A 14126-nucleotide genomic window follows, 5' to 3' on the forward strand; every position below is an offset into this window, starting at 1 on the left:
ATGTGGAATTATCTACTTCTGGTAAAAATCCACTTGACCAGAGTAAACGACCATGACACAATCATGCAAGAAAAAGCACTTTCTACTCTCCTGCTGTGCAGACTGCAGAGGTATGTTTTTCGTCATATCGTATAGATGTTTTTTATATAGTTGTAGATGTTGCCAGATTAGAACCATGGTGTCCAATGAGCATACAGTTGACAGCTGAGTGTGAAGTGGTTGGGATGAGAACTAGCACTAAGGCCATGGGGTTGTCAGCCAGAAAAGGATGGAATGCCCATTCTGGGTTAATAAAAGTAGCTCCCCCAAGTGGATGGTTTAAGTATCTTCGTGTTTGTCCACAAGTGGAGAGGAAAATTAATAATCACAGTAACTTTGTTCATGTAGCACAGTTACAAAGTACTTCATAGTTTAGATACACATTAAAGACAAGTGTACATATTCAAAGGTGAAAACAGTCAAAGTTTTTCATCCATTCCTATATACAAACTCTTATACAAACTTTTAAAAAAAAAAATCTGTATTGCATCAATTCACAGCAGTTGTTTCAAGGCACTTCATATTGTTAAGTAAAGAGCATATTAGAAAGAATAGTGGAAAGAAACCCTAACAATCACATGACCCTGTATCCTCACGCAGTTCGCAACTGTGGGGAAAACCCTCCAGTGGGCAAAACCAAGTTTGGGGAGGGTGAGCCATTAAATTAAATTAATTCCAAATTTCTTTGGAAGCCACTGAAGAGAAGAAAGAATATGGGTGATATGTGCAGCCAAGCTGCTGTGTTCTGGCCCAGTCTTGGTAGTGATGTAGACATTGCACCAGCCTCTTGTGGTGAAAAGAGAGCTGAGCGTCAAAGTGAATCTGTCAGTTTACCAGCTGATCAATGTTTCTACCCTCCCTGACGAAGAGCTCTGTCAGGAGCTCTGTGTACTCACTCAAAGAATAAAATCATGGCCGCAAGTGGCAGAAACTTCTTCCAAATTGTGTCTGGACTCAGTGTTAGAGATGTGTGAGGATTTGGGGGTGAGAGTAGAAATGTTACTCCTTCACCCTGAAAGGAATTAGTTGATGTGATTTGGACATCTGACCTCTCTGCCTTCTGGGCATCTTAAAGGCAAGGTATTTTGGGCATCTATTGGAGGTCCCAGTGCAGAAGACACATTGGAGACATTCCATCATTGGGCCAGTTGGTTGTGTGCTAATTTCATGTATATTGGTATAAAAAAATAACCCCCTACTGGTTTTATTATGTAAACACAGGAAATATCATTGAGTGACAGCAGTGACAGCAAAAAAAAAAAAGAAAAGCTGTAAGATAATGTTAGTCATTTTACAGCTTTTATTTAATGTTTTAAATTGTTAAAAGCTGCAGGTTGTATTAAAGAAAACTGGCAATTTTAGATTTTTACTAAATATGCAAACTAATTGCAACTTTGCAAAAATAAGAATGTAATAACAGGAAATAATGTTTTATTATTTACAATAACAATGTAAATAATAATGTATTGCATAGAAACGATTCTTGGTATTTTTATCACTTTAGTACGGAAGAGGATTAGCGCCACCGAAAAAAAAAAGTGGGCCGTCTTTTTTTTCTTCTTTTCCAGAATTCTGAGATTAAAGTCAAAATTCTGAAAAAAATTCATTCTGATGAAAACGTCAGAATTCTGAGATTAAAGTCAGAATTCTGACTTTTTTCTCAGAATATATAATATAATAATATACATATATACATATATATTATGTATATGCCTATGTCAAGAATGGAGTATAAGAAAAGTAGCAAAAGAAAGAAGAAAGTAGCAGTACAGCAAAATGTAGTGGTCTTGGGACATCTTGTTTAGTGAACTGTCAGCAGCCAGGAGTCAATTACCAACAAGCCGTGAGTAGCTTAACTATTCACCAGCTGGTACCTGTACACTTCACTTAGGCTAAGTCCATAAAGAAAACGGTATTTTTAAAGGATTTTTATCCATGCTTGTTTTGAAAAAGCACAAAAAAACACTCACTGTCAGGTGGCAATATAAGCTTTATCTAAAGCCTACAAAAATTCAACTGGCAGTCTGACATCATAAAAGGAGTCAAAGGCATACAACTTTGAGGGTTACTTTTCAACATTATTATTATTAAAACTAAACATAACAAAAGTCAAGATTATAAACTTAAACTGTTTATTTATGTACTAGGTATATACTCAAGCTCAATAGAGAACGGTATTTATCATTTATTTATGTGAACACTTTGTTTTGTGTTTAAAACAATTTCACTTGTTTTAAACATAACTTATTTTTAAAAAGCATATAATTACATCTCTAATGTGTTTTGAAGAGCTCCTTTGCTGGCTGCCTTTGACCTGAAGCTATGTACACACTGGAAATGATTCCCTTGTCACATATCACTTTGAACCTGGTAGTTGGTTGCTTGCAGATGTTTCACACTCCAGTTATCTAGGTAACCCTCTAATATATTTACTACCAGGACATATGGTATTCACTCGTATTGGTAATCACTTGCAGCGCTGGAAGCTGGGCTCTATTGCCAGCAGTTATTTTGCCTGTAATCACTTTAAATTACAGAATAAACTAGATATGATCTTTGGTCACCATGTTGCTTCCAGTGTGTATGTAGCAATAGGCGAGGACAGAAAATTGACAAGACATTTAGTGGATTTTGAATTAAGGTTAGGTGCCTATTTCAGATAGTACTGACTTCCAGACATAACAACAAAACATCTAAAAAAAATATTATTATAAAATAAATATTATAAATATTATTAGACTCCAGCTGTCTGCATACGCATATAATAAAAATTATAGAATAAATAAATGACCCATGTGCTATGCAGTATTTGCAAACCCATAACAAAAGAAAATGTTGATATTAGTGCTCTGAATTTTAAACAACATTTGTCTATTTTTGTCAACCACATATTTGGCAAACCTTAAACATAAGACCTCTATATGCCCATATCAGTGCACACATAAAAGGTAGCCAGAGACAGATTACAAAAGCGAAAGGACCATTGTGTTCTGAGCTTTGTTTTTGGCTCACCACCACATTCATTGCATTTACTGCTTTAAAACTGCATCTTTTCAAGCATTCACTCACACACACACACAGAGAGCGAGCGATACCACGCTAATCTATTCCTGATAAATTGTAATACTGAGGTCAAGTCCTCATCAGCTTGTTAAATCTCATTCTGAAACACGTTTAGCATTTAAACACCTTATGATAATTAGGCTAACTGATATAAACAGCCAATTCTGAATGACCTGTATTTCCACCACTTTGAACTTATGTAGCCGATAATGCAGAGTGCATGTCACACTCTGCGCTCTTCTAAAATGACAGCTATACAAAACAAGTGTGCTTCCAGCAAAGAACAAAAGCAAGAAATCAGTGATATGTTATTAAAGATTTAAAAGGGAAACAATACATAATAAAACAGAATTACCTGTGTGGGTGAAAAAAAAGACCTTTGCTGTATGCTTAAGCTTTACCGTACATACATATCCATATACATTTGTGTACTAATATCAATAACCTATGTCAAAATGGAGTTGGCATGACAATGCTATAGCAACTTTTTATTTGACTTCAGTCTCTCTTGATTAGGCATTTATCTTGAGTCAGCTAAAGATTTTAAATCTTTAAACCTTTTCTTCTTCTTCATCTGTCAAATAAATTCTCTACATGTTATCCTTTACTACATCTATCTCTGTGATTTTCTTCTTTTCTTCTGATCCAACCTATCTGCTATCAATTCAATTCAATTTTATTTATATAGCGCCAAATCACAACAAAAGTCGCCTTAAGGTGCTTCATAGATACAGAGAAAAACCCAACAATCATATGACCCCCTATAAGCAAGCACTTTGGCGACAGTGGGAAGGAAAAACTCCCTTTTAACAGGAAGAAACCTCCGGCAGAACCAGGCTCAGGGAGGGGCGGCCATCTGCTGCGACCGGTTGGGGTGAGAGAAGGAAGACGTGCTGTGGAAGAGAGACAGAGGTTAATAACAGATATGATTCAATGCAGAGAGGTCTATTAATACATAGTGAGTGAGAAAGGTGACTGGAAAGGAAAAACTCAATGCATCATGGGAATCCCCCGGCAGACTACGTCTATTGCAGCATAACTAAGGGAGGATTCAGGGTCACCTGGTCCAGCCCTAACTATATGCTTTAGCAAAAAGGAAAGTTTTAAGCCTAATCTTGAAAGTAGAGATAGTGTCTGTCTCCCGAATCCAAACTGGAAGCTGGTTCCACAGAAGAGGGGCCTGAAAACTGAAGGCTCTGCCTCCCATTCTACTTTTAAATACTCTAGGAACAACAAGTAGGCCTGCAGAGCGAGAGCGAAGTGCTCTAATAGGGTGATATGGTACTACAAGGCCATTAAGATAAGATGGGGCCTGATTATTTAAGACCTTGTATGTGAGGAGCAGGATTTTGAATTCAATTCTGGATTTAACAGGAAGCCAATGAAGGGAAGCCAAAACAGGAGAAATATGCTCTCTCTTTCTAGTCCCTGTCAGTACTCTTGCTGCAGCATTTTGGATTAGCTGAAGGCTTTTCAGTGAGTTTTTTGGACATCCTGATAATAATGAATTACAGTAGTCCAGCTTGGAAGTAATAAATGCATGAACTAGTTTTTCAGCGTCACTCTGAGACAGGATATTTCTAATTTTAGAGATGTTGCGCAAATGGAAGAACGCAGGCTTACATATTTGTTTAATATGTGCGTTGAAGGACATGTCCTGGTCAAAAATGACTCCAAGGTTCCTCACAGCATTACTGGAGGCCAAGGTAATGCCATCCAGAGTAAGAATCTGGTTAGATACCATATTTCTAAGATTTTCAGGGCTGAGTACAATAACCTCAGTTTTGTCTGAATTAAGAAGCAGAAAGTTAGCGGCCATCCAGGTCTTTATGTCTTTAAGACATTCCTGCAGTTTAACTAATTGGTGTGTGTTATCTGGCTTAATAGATAGATAGAGCTGGGTGTCATCTGCATAGCAGTGAAAATGTATATTATGTCTTCTAATGATGCTGCCTAAGGGAAGCATGTATAATGTAAACAGAATTGGTCCTAGCACTGAACCCTGTGGAACTCCATAATTAACCTCAGTGTGTGAAGAGGACTCTCCATTTACATGCACAAATTGGAGTCTATTAGATAGATATGATACAAACCACTGCAGTGCAGTACCTGTAATACCTACTGCATGTTCTAATCGCTCTAATAGGATATTATGGTCGACAGTATCAAACGCTGCACTAGGGTCTAGCAGGACAAGCACAGAGATGAGTCCACTGTCAGAGGCCATAAGAAGATCATTTGTAACCTTCACTAAAGCTGTTTCTGTGCTGTGATGAGCTCTGAAACCTGACTGAAACTCTTCAAATAAACCATTCCTCTGCAGATGATCTGTTAGCTGTTTGACAACTACTCTTTCAAGGATTTTTGATATGAAAGGAAGGTTGGAGATTGGCCTATAATTAGCTAAGACTGCTGGGTCTAGAGATGGCTTTTTGAGTAAAGGTTTAACTACAGCTAGCTTGAAGGCCTGTGGTACATAGCCGATCATTAGAGATAGGTTGATCATATTTAAGATCGAAGAATTAATTAATGGCAGGACTTCTTTGAGCAGTTTTGTAGGAATGGGGTCTAAAAGACAGGTTGATGGTTTGGAGGAAGTAATTATTGAAGTTAACTCAGAAAGATCAATTGGAGAAAAAGAGTCTAACTTAACATCAATGGTACTAAGAGTAGCTGTAGATAATATTATATCCGTGGGATGATTATTGGTAATTTTTTCTCTAATGATAAAAATTTTATTTGTGAAGAAGTTCATGAAGTCATTACTAGTTAACGTTAAAGGGATGGTTGGATCAAAAGAGCTCTGACTTTTTGTCAGCCTGGCTACAGTGCTGAAGAGAAACCTGGGGTTGTTCTTATTTTCTTCAATCAGTGATGAATAGTAAGATGTTCTGGCTTTGCGGAGGGCTTTCTTATAAAGCAGCAAACTATTTCTCCAGGCTAAATGATGATCCTCTAAATTTGTGACACGCTATTTCCTCTCCAGATTACAAGTCATCTGCTTTAGGGTACGTGTTTCAGAATTATACCACGGAGTCAGGTACTTCTGATTAGAGACCTTAGTTTTCACAGGAGCTACAGTATCCAGAGTCGTACGTAGTGAGAAGGTGAAATTATTAACAAGATAATCGACCTCTGTTGGGGTAGCGTTCAGGTAGCTGCTCTGCTCTATGTTGGTACAGGGCATTGAAGATGATAACAGTGGGTGGATTATATTCTTAAACTTAGTTACAGCGCTTTCAGAAAGACATCTACTTTGATAAAGTCTACTCTCCACCGCTGTGTAATCAATTATTGTAAATGTAAATGTTATCAGGAAATGATCAGACAGGAGAGGGTTTTCAGGAAACACTGTTAAATGTTCAGTTTCTATGCCATATGTTAAAACAAGATCTAGAGTGTGATTAAAGTGGTGGGTGGGTTCTTTTACATTTTGAGAGACACATTTTGAGTCTAATAACAGATTAAATGCCATGTTGAGGCTGTCATTTTTAGCATCTACATGGATGTTAAAATCACCCACAATAATTATTTTATCTGAGCTCAGAACTAAATTCGATATAAAGTCTGAGAAATCAGAGAGAAACTCTGTGTAAGGCCCAGGTGGACGATAGATGATAACAAGTAAGACTGGTTTCTGAGTTTCACAGCTGGGGTGGACAATGTTAAGCATCAGGCTTTCAAATGAATTAAAAGTCTGTCTTGGTCTTTCATTAATTAATAGGCTGGTGTGAAAAATTGCTGCCACACCGCCTCCTCGGCCTGTGCTTCGAGATTTCAGGTAGTTAGAATGACTCGGGGGTGTTGATTCATTTAAACTAACATAATCATCTTGCTGCAACCAGGTTTCTGTAAGGCAGAGTAAATCAATTTGTTGATCAATTATTAAGTCATGTACTAACAGAGACTTGGAGGAGAGAGACCTAATATTTAATAATCCACATTTCACTGTTTTACTCTTTGGTTCAGATGTGGATACTTTATTGTTCTTTCTTTGTAATTGTTTGTGTTTAAGTTGTTTGTTGCTGGTTTTTAATTTGTTTTTTGTCTTTTTGGAAGCTGACACAGTCTCTATGGAGATGGGTTTTTGGGGGGGGGGTAGCAGGAGGAGAGAAGCTGCAGAGAGGCGTGTAAGACTGCAACTCTGCTTCCTGGTCCCAACTCTGGATAGTCATATTTTGGGGAGTTTAATAAATTTGTCCATATTTCTAGAAATGAGAGCTGCTCCATCCAAAGTGGGATGGATGCCGTCTCTCCTAACAAGACCAGGTTTCCTCCAGAAGGTTTGCCAATTATCTATGAAGCCCACATCGTTTCTGGGACACCACTCAGACAGCCAGCAATTTAAGGAGAACATGCGGCTAAACATGTCACTCCTGGTCTGATTGGGGAGGGGACCAGAGAAAACTACAGAGTCCGACATTGTTTTGGCAAAGTTGCACACCGATTCAATATTGATTTTAGTGACCTCCGATTGGCGTAACCGGGTGTCATTACTGCCGACGTGAATTATGATTTTACTGAATTTACGTTTACCCTTAGCCAGCAGTTTTAAATTTCCTTCAATGTCGCCTGCTCTGGCCCCTGGAAGACAATTGACTATGGTTGCCGGTGTCTCTAGCTTCACATGTCTGAGAACAGAATCACCAATTACCAGAGTTTGACCCCCGGCGGGTGTGTCGCCGAGTGGGGAAAAACGGTTAGACACATGAACGGGTTGGTGGTGTACCTGGGGCTTCTGTTTAGGACTATGCTTCCTCCTCACCGTCACCCAGCCGCCCTCTTTCCCCAGCTGCTTGGGGTCTGCCGGGGAACAGCTAGCGGGGCCTACGCTATCTTCGGCTGCACCAGCTACAGGGGCCTGGCTAGCTACGGGTGAATGAAGGGTGTGAAGCCGAGACTCCAATTCAGTAATCCTGGCCTCCAGAGCTGCAAATATGCTACATTTGTTACAGATATCGTTACTGCTAAAGGAGGCCGAGGAGTAACTAAACATCTGACACAATGAGCAAGAAAGTGCAGGAGGGACAGGTGAAGTAGCCATGGTGCTAACGAGTCGGCTACGAGCTAAGCTAAGCTAGCGAAACAGTACAGAGACAGTGAGTGAATACTTTGGCTATAAATTAGGTAGTGAGTACACAGAAAGTGTGCTTCGGATGAAGCACGTGAAGATTATACTATGAAAAAAGGATGTAATTAAAAGTTGTTAATTAAATTGCTAAGCAAATAAGCTACTCAGAAACACCACTGTGTTTGAGCAGGAACAGGAAGTGATACTCTATCGCTTCTCCAAACTACTCAACCTGAGCTGTCCTTCTGATATACTCACTACTGTTCTTATCCGTTCTGGTCACTCCCAATAAAACTTTTATCATCTTCCATTCTGCCACCTCTGCCTCCTGTGTTTTGTCAGATCCGCCTTCTGCAAACCATGCATCATAGAAAGTCTCACTAGCATCTTTTAAACCTTCATGCTCACTCTTGCTGCCATCCTTCTGTCACAAATCATCCCTGACACTCATCTCCACCTACTCCACCCTGCTTGCACTCTCCTCTTCACCTCTCTTGTGCACTATTGCTTTGGATGGTTGACCCCAGGTGTTTACACTCATTTACCTTCAAGGTTCAAGGTTCAAGGTTCTTTATTTGTCACATGCATAGTTATACAAGTATAACACACAAGGAAATGTAGCCTGACACACTCCTCGACATGTGCAAAAATAGGGGGGGGGCTGTAGAGGAAGAACATTATATATATATATATATATATATATATATATATACACACGCACGCACGCACGCACACACACACACACAGTGGGGCAAAACAGTATTTAGTCAGCCACCGATTGTGCAAGTTCTCCGACTTAAAATGATGACAGAGGTCAGTAATTTGCACCAGAGGTACACTTCAACTGTGAGAGACAGAATGTGAAAAAAAATCCATGAATTCACATGGTAGGATTTGTAAAGAATTTATTTGTAAATTAGGGTGGAAAATAAGTATTTGGTCACCTCAAACAAGGAAAATCTCTGGCTCTCACAGACCTGTAACGTCTTCTGTAAGAAGCTTTTCTGTCCCCCACTCGTTACCTGTATAAATGGCACCTGTTTGAACTCATCATCTGTATAAAAGACACCTGTCCACAGCCTCAAACAGTCAGACTCCAAACTCCGCCATGGCCAAGACCAAAGAGGTTTCGAAGGACACCAGGAAAAGTATTGTAGACCTGCACCAGACTGGGAAGAGTGAATCTACAATAGGCAAGCAGCTTGGTGTGAAAAAATCAACTGTGGGAGCAATCATCAGAAAATGGAAGACATACAAGACCACTGATAATCTCCCTCGATCTGGGGCTCCACGCAAGATCTCATCCTGTGGGGTCAAAATGATCATGAGAACGGTGAGCAAAGATCCCAGAACCACACGGGGGGACCTGGTGAATGACCTGCAGAGAGCTGGGACCAAAGTAACAAAGGTCACCATCAGTAACACACTACAACGGCAGGGAATCAAATCCCGCAGTGCCAGACGTGTTCCGCTGCTGAAGCCAGTGCATGTCCATGCCCGTCTGAAGTTTGCCAGAGAGCACATGGATGATACAGCAGAGGATTGGGAGAATGTCATGTGGTCAGATGAAACCAAAGTAGAACTTTTTGGTATAAACTCAACTCGTCGTGTTTGGAGGAAGAAGAATACTGAGTTGCATCCCAAGAACACCATACCTACTGTGAAGCATGGGGGTGGAAACATCATGCTATGGGGCTGTTTTTCTGCCAAGGGGACAGGACGACTGATCCGTGTTAAGGACAGAATGAATGGGGCCATGTATCGTGAGATTTTGAGCCAAAACCTCCTTCCATCAGTGAGAACTTTGAAGATGAAACGAGGCTGGGTCTTCCAACATGACAATGATCCAAAACACACCGCCCGGGCAACAAAGGAGTGGCTCCATAAGAAGCATTTGAAAGTCCTGGAGTGGCCTAGCCAATCTCCAGACCTCGACCCCATAGAAAATCTGTGGCGGGAGTTGAAAGTCCGTGTTGCTCGGCGACAGCCCCAAAACATCACTGCTCTCGAGAAGATCTGCATGGAGGAATGGGCCAAAATACCAGCTACTGTGTGTGCAAACCTGGTAAAGACCTATAGTAAACATTTGACCTCTGTTATTGCCAACAAAGGTTATGTTACAAAGTATTGAGTTGTATTTTTGTTATTGACCAAATACTTATTTTCCACCCTGATTTACGAATAAATTCTTTACAAATCCTACCATGTGGATTCATGGATTTTTTTTCACATTCTGTCTCTCACAGTTGAAGTGTACCTCTGGTGCAAATTACTGACCTCTGTCATCATTTTAGGTGGGTAACTTGCACAATCGGTGGCTGACTAAATACTTTTTTGCCCCACTGTAAATGTAATCTGTCTTGGTTCTAATCACTTTCATTCAGCTTGTTGCCAGTGTATATCTCAAGTCCTCCAGGCTCTCTCACACCAGCTTCCTACTCTCACTACAGCTCACACTGTCATCTGGGATAGTCATAATTTCATATAAAGTGCCTTCCTATGGAACGCCAGGACTGCCATAATGAATTAATTAAATACACCATTAAATAATTAATTAAATGTGGCAATAATTAATTAAAATTGGAATTAATTAATTAAACAAATAGTTATGACACATGTAATTAATTAATTTGACACATTTAATTAATTATTGACACATTTAATTAATTATTTAATGATATATTTATTTATTTCATTTTGGCAGTCCTGGCGCCTGGCTCTCATCTTGAAATAATTTTATCTGTCAGCCTCACCCATCAAACTCAGGGGGCAGGGTTAACGCTGCCCATGCAGCTTCTCTAACATTTGATTGGTTGCCGTGCAAAGTAAGTCAAAACAGGTCGATCCAAGATAATCGATTGCTTGTGTAGACTTGGGGCAGCCAGGTATCCCAGAATGCAGATCAAATCACACGCAGCAATGGTGGTGGTGTAGTTTTAAAATACCCCGTTTTTCTGTCACCAACTACACTTTTAACAGTGTTTTAGCCGCGAATGTCGCGCCGTAATCTTCACATGTCTGGTCAGGTTGTCAACATAGAACATGTTTGCAAAAGTGCTCAGATGTTTTCAGAGATTTCACTAGCTCTGCTAACAATTAGCATGCAGAGTGCACCCAGGGGGTTACGTTAACCGGTTTGTTTACATATTCCACTCTCCGTGTTCCACATGTTGCATTCGCAGATTCTCATTTTCACCGAACGATCGTCTCTTTCCGCCTGGTCTTGTGTCTCTGTGCTTCTGTAACATAAAGAACGAGCTGACATTTTTCTCACGAAACCAGCGATCAGCTCAACAGACCCTCACTTTACCTGCATGCATCCTCTTCCTCATCTGTCAGCTGTTTAACACCTGCTGCTAATTCAAGAAACACGCCTACGTTACCTGGTGATAGTCACAATTTAACTGGGCAGCCGGTGCTCGATATAAAGCAATGTCAGCGCATTTTTCTGCACAAGATAAGTAAATATAGTATTTTTCCCGAGCGCAGAGCTGCTGGAGCTTGTTTCCTTACAGAGCACTTTATAGGCGAACCAGCTTCATCAGCGGCTGATGTCCAATCACCCACACACAGCTTTGAAACCTCACCTTAGTTTTAGCTCTGTGGTTAAACGCTGGACTTCATTCACTCAGGTTCTGTCTGTCGGGTCACGTTTACTTCGCTGTTTTATTTACAACTGAGCAAATCGGTTTGGCTGAGGTTAAAGTTACGTTTCATAACTGCATAGTTTTACAGACGTTTAATGGTTCACTGGCACATGTGTTAGACTGAACTATTCGCTTTTCTTTATCTGATGTTTTTTGGATTTAACAGTGAATTTTGAGATTAAACTGACTTTTAAAATGTTTTTATACAAAGAGGAAAGAGAAGGCGCATTTCCACCGAGAGGAGCAGAGTTTGCAGCAGCATGCTCATCATGAAGTCTGCAACCTGGACAGAAATATTATATCATCTGTTTTTTAATAGTTATTCAACTGTATTCTAAGCACCAGCTGTCTGTTAGAATCTGACGTGCATGGCAAACTTCACCGACGACATTTAGGGAGGAATAAACACACATCAAACATAAATGAACCATTTTTTTGCTTTTTCGGTCATGTTATGTTTAACTGTCAAAGGCTTGTTACAAACTATGAAACACATCGTGCAGACTTCTGGATGTTAGAAGAAAAGTAATACTGCTCATGAAGGAGACTAAAGGCAGGAAGGTGTCCTTTAAAACTAAACATGTTAATAGGACCTCCCTGTTTATATCATAGTTTATGATATAGCACGTGTATTTCAGTAATAGCCTGCTGATTTCAGTGTAGTGGTGAACAGTCGCACAGCTCACGTAGGCGTTATCTGTGATACTCCTTAACTATAATTTATCCAAGTTAACTTCAGTTAACCATTCAGACAGTTCTTTTGCAATGAAAAACATAAACTCCCATGCTGCCGGTAGGTTTCCTCAGTGCCAGCTGTTAACATTATAGCTGCTTATGCAGTAACCATGGTAACCACGGAGTCTGAGCGGCTGGATCGACGGAGGTCAGACAACAATTTTACATGTATGATCTTAAAACAGGACACAGCCACTGTACGTGCTGGCCTCATATCAAATGTAAAGGCAGACTGAGTCTATGTTTGACGTTTTTTTTCTATCTAATCTTCCTTTTCAAACATTTAAACAGCAGCGAGTCTGCAGCTGAGGGAATACAAAAAATACAAAATTGTCGGAACAGGTTTGCTCGTTTCTTGGATTCATTTGGTGATTTATTAAATGTATAACTGTTATTCTAATCTGCTGCTGAGTCTCTTACACTTTTCTTTATGCTGTATATTTTCACGTCTCTGGAATAGTTGGCAGTTAGTCAGCTGGGAAACTCTGTGTTGACTCATGGAGCTGAGGATATCGTGGATATGCTGACCTCGCTCCGTGGTGTACAGGGCCGTTTACCCTCATGATTAATATTCACTATAAAAATATTAGCCGAACATCATGAAGTCTGTATGTGTTTCATAGTGTCGAACAACCTTTGTACAGTTAAAGCCAGCAGTTACTACATGACGGAAACACCAACGTTATCTCTTTTATGCGTTTATACACAGGTCACGCTGATTACTGAACAAAACCCCAAAGATCAGATGTTAAACAGATTTATTTGCTCTCTCTCCTCCTTAAACATGTTTTTAATCTTAGTTATAATTCAGAATTGGCGACTGAAACACATAGGACACATAAGAACATCAGGAAATAAAACACCGATAAATATAACCTCAGTAAAAGAAGTCAGCGGGGGTTACTACAGCTGTGTACCGGGGCCTGCGCTTTGTCGGTGGGATTGCTTGCGAGGCGAGCGGGTCCATCCCACGCTTTGCCGTGAGACTGGGCAGACATCTCCGAAATCATCGAAGCACTTTTGCAAAGAGGCTGTATCTTGACAAACCGACCAGACACATGAAGATTAAACCACTACATTCTCGGCTAAAAAAATATTAAAACTGTATTTGGTGACACACAAACAGGGTTTTTCAAAGCTCAGTTCTGTCAGCTTCCACATGCCGGTTGTTGTGTGCTAGAAACAATGGCCACCAGGCCAAAGCAATGGTTTTGACTCGATCAGCGTTAACCCCGCCCCCTGAGTTTGATGGGTGAGGCTGACAGATAAAATTATTTCAAGATGAGAGCCAGGCGCCAGGACTGCTAAAATGAAATAAATACATGTGTATACATAAATAATTAATTAAATGTGTCAATTAATTAATTACATGTGTCATAACTATTTATTTAATTAATTAATTCCAATTTTAATTAATTATTGCCACATTTAATTAATTATTTAATGGTGTATTTAATTAATTCATTATGGCAGTCCTGGCGTTCCATACCTTCCTGCCATCTTTGGTAAAAATCAAATGTATGGAGTTAAAGTGGTAACTAGTCTCGGGAGTTAATGATACATATAGTTAT

This window comes from Aulonocara sp. 'chitande type north' Nkhata Bay, linkage group LG7 (genome assembly GCF_057382095.1).
Source record: "Aulonocara sp. 'chitande type north' Nkhata Bay isolate Kocher_YH1m ecotype deep benthic linkage group LG7, A_spYH_male_GT1.1, whole genome shotgun sequence".
In the NCBI taxonomy this organism is placed as follows: domain Eukaryota; kingdom Metazoa; phylum Chordata; class Actinopteri; order Cichliformes; family Cichlidae; genus Aulonocara; species Aulonocara sp. 'chitande type north' Nkhata Bay.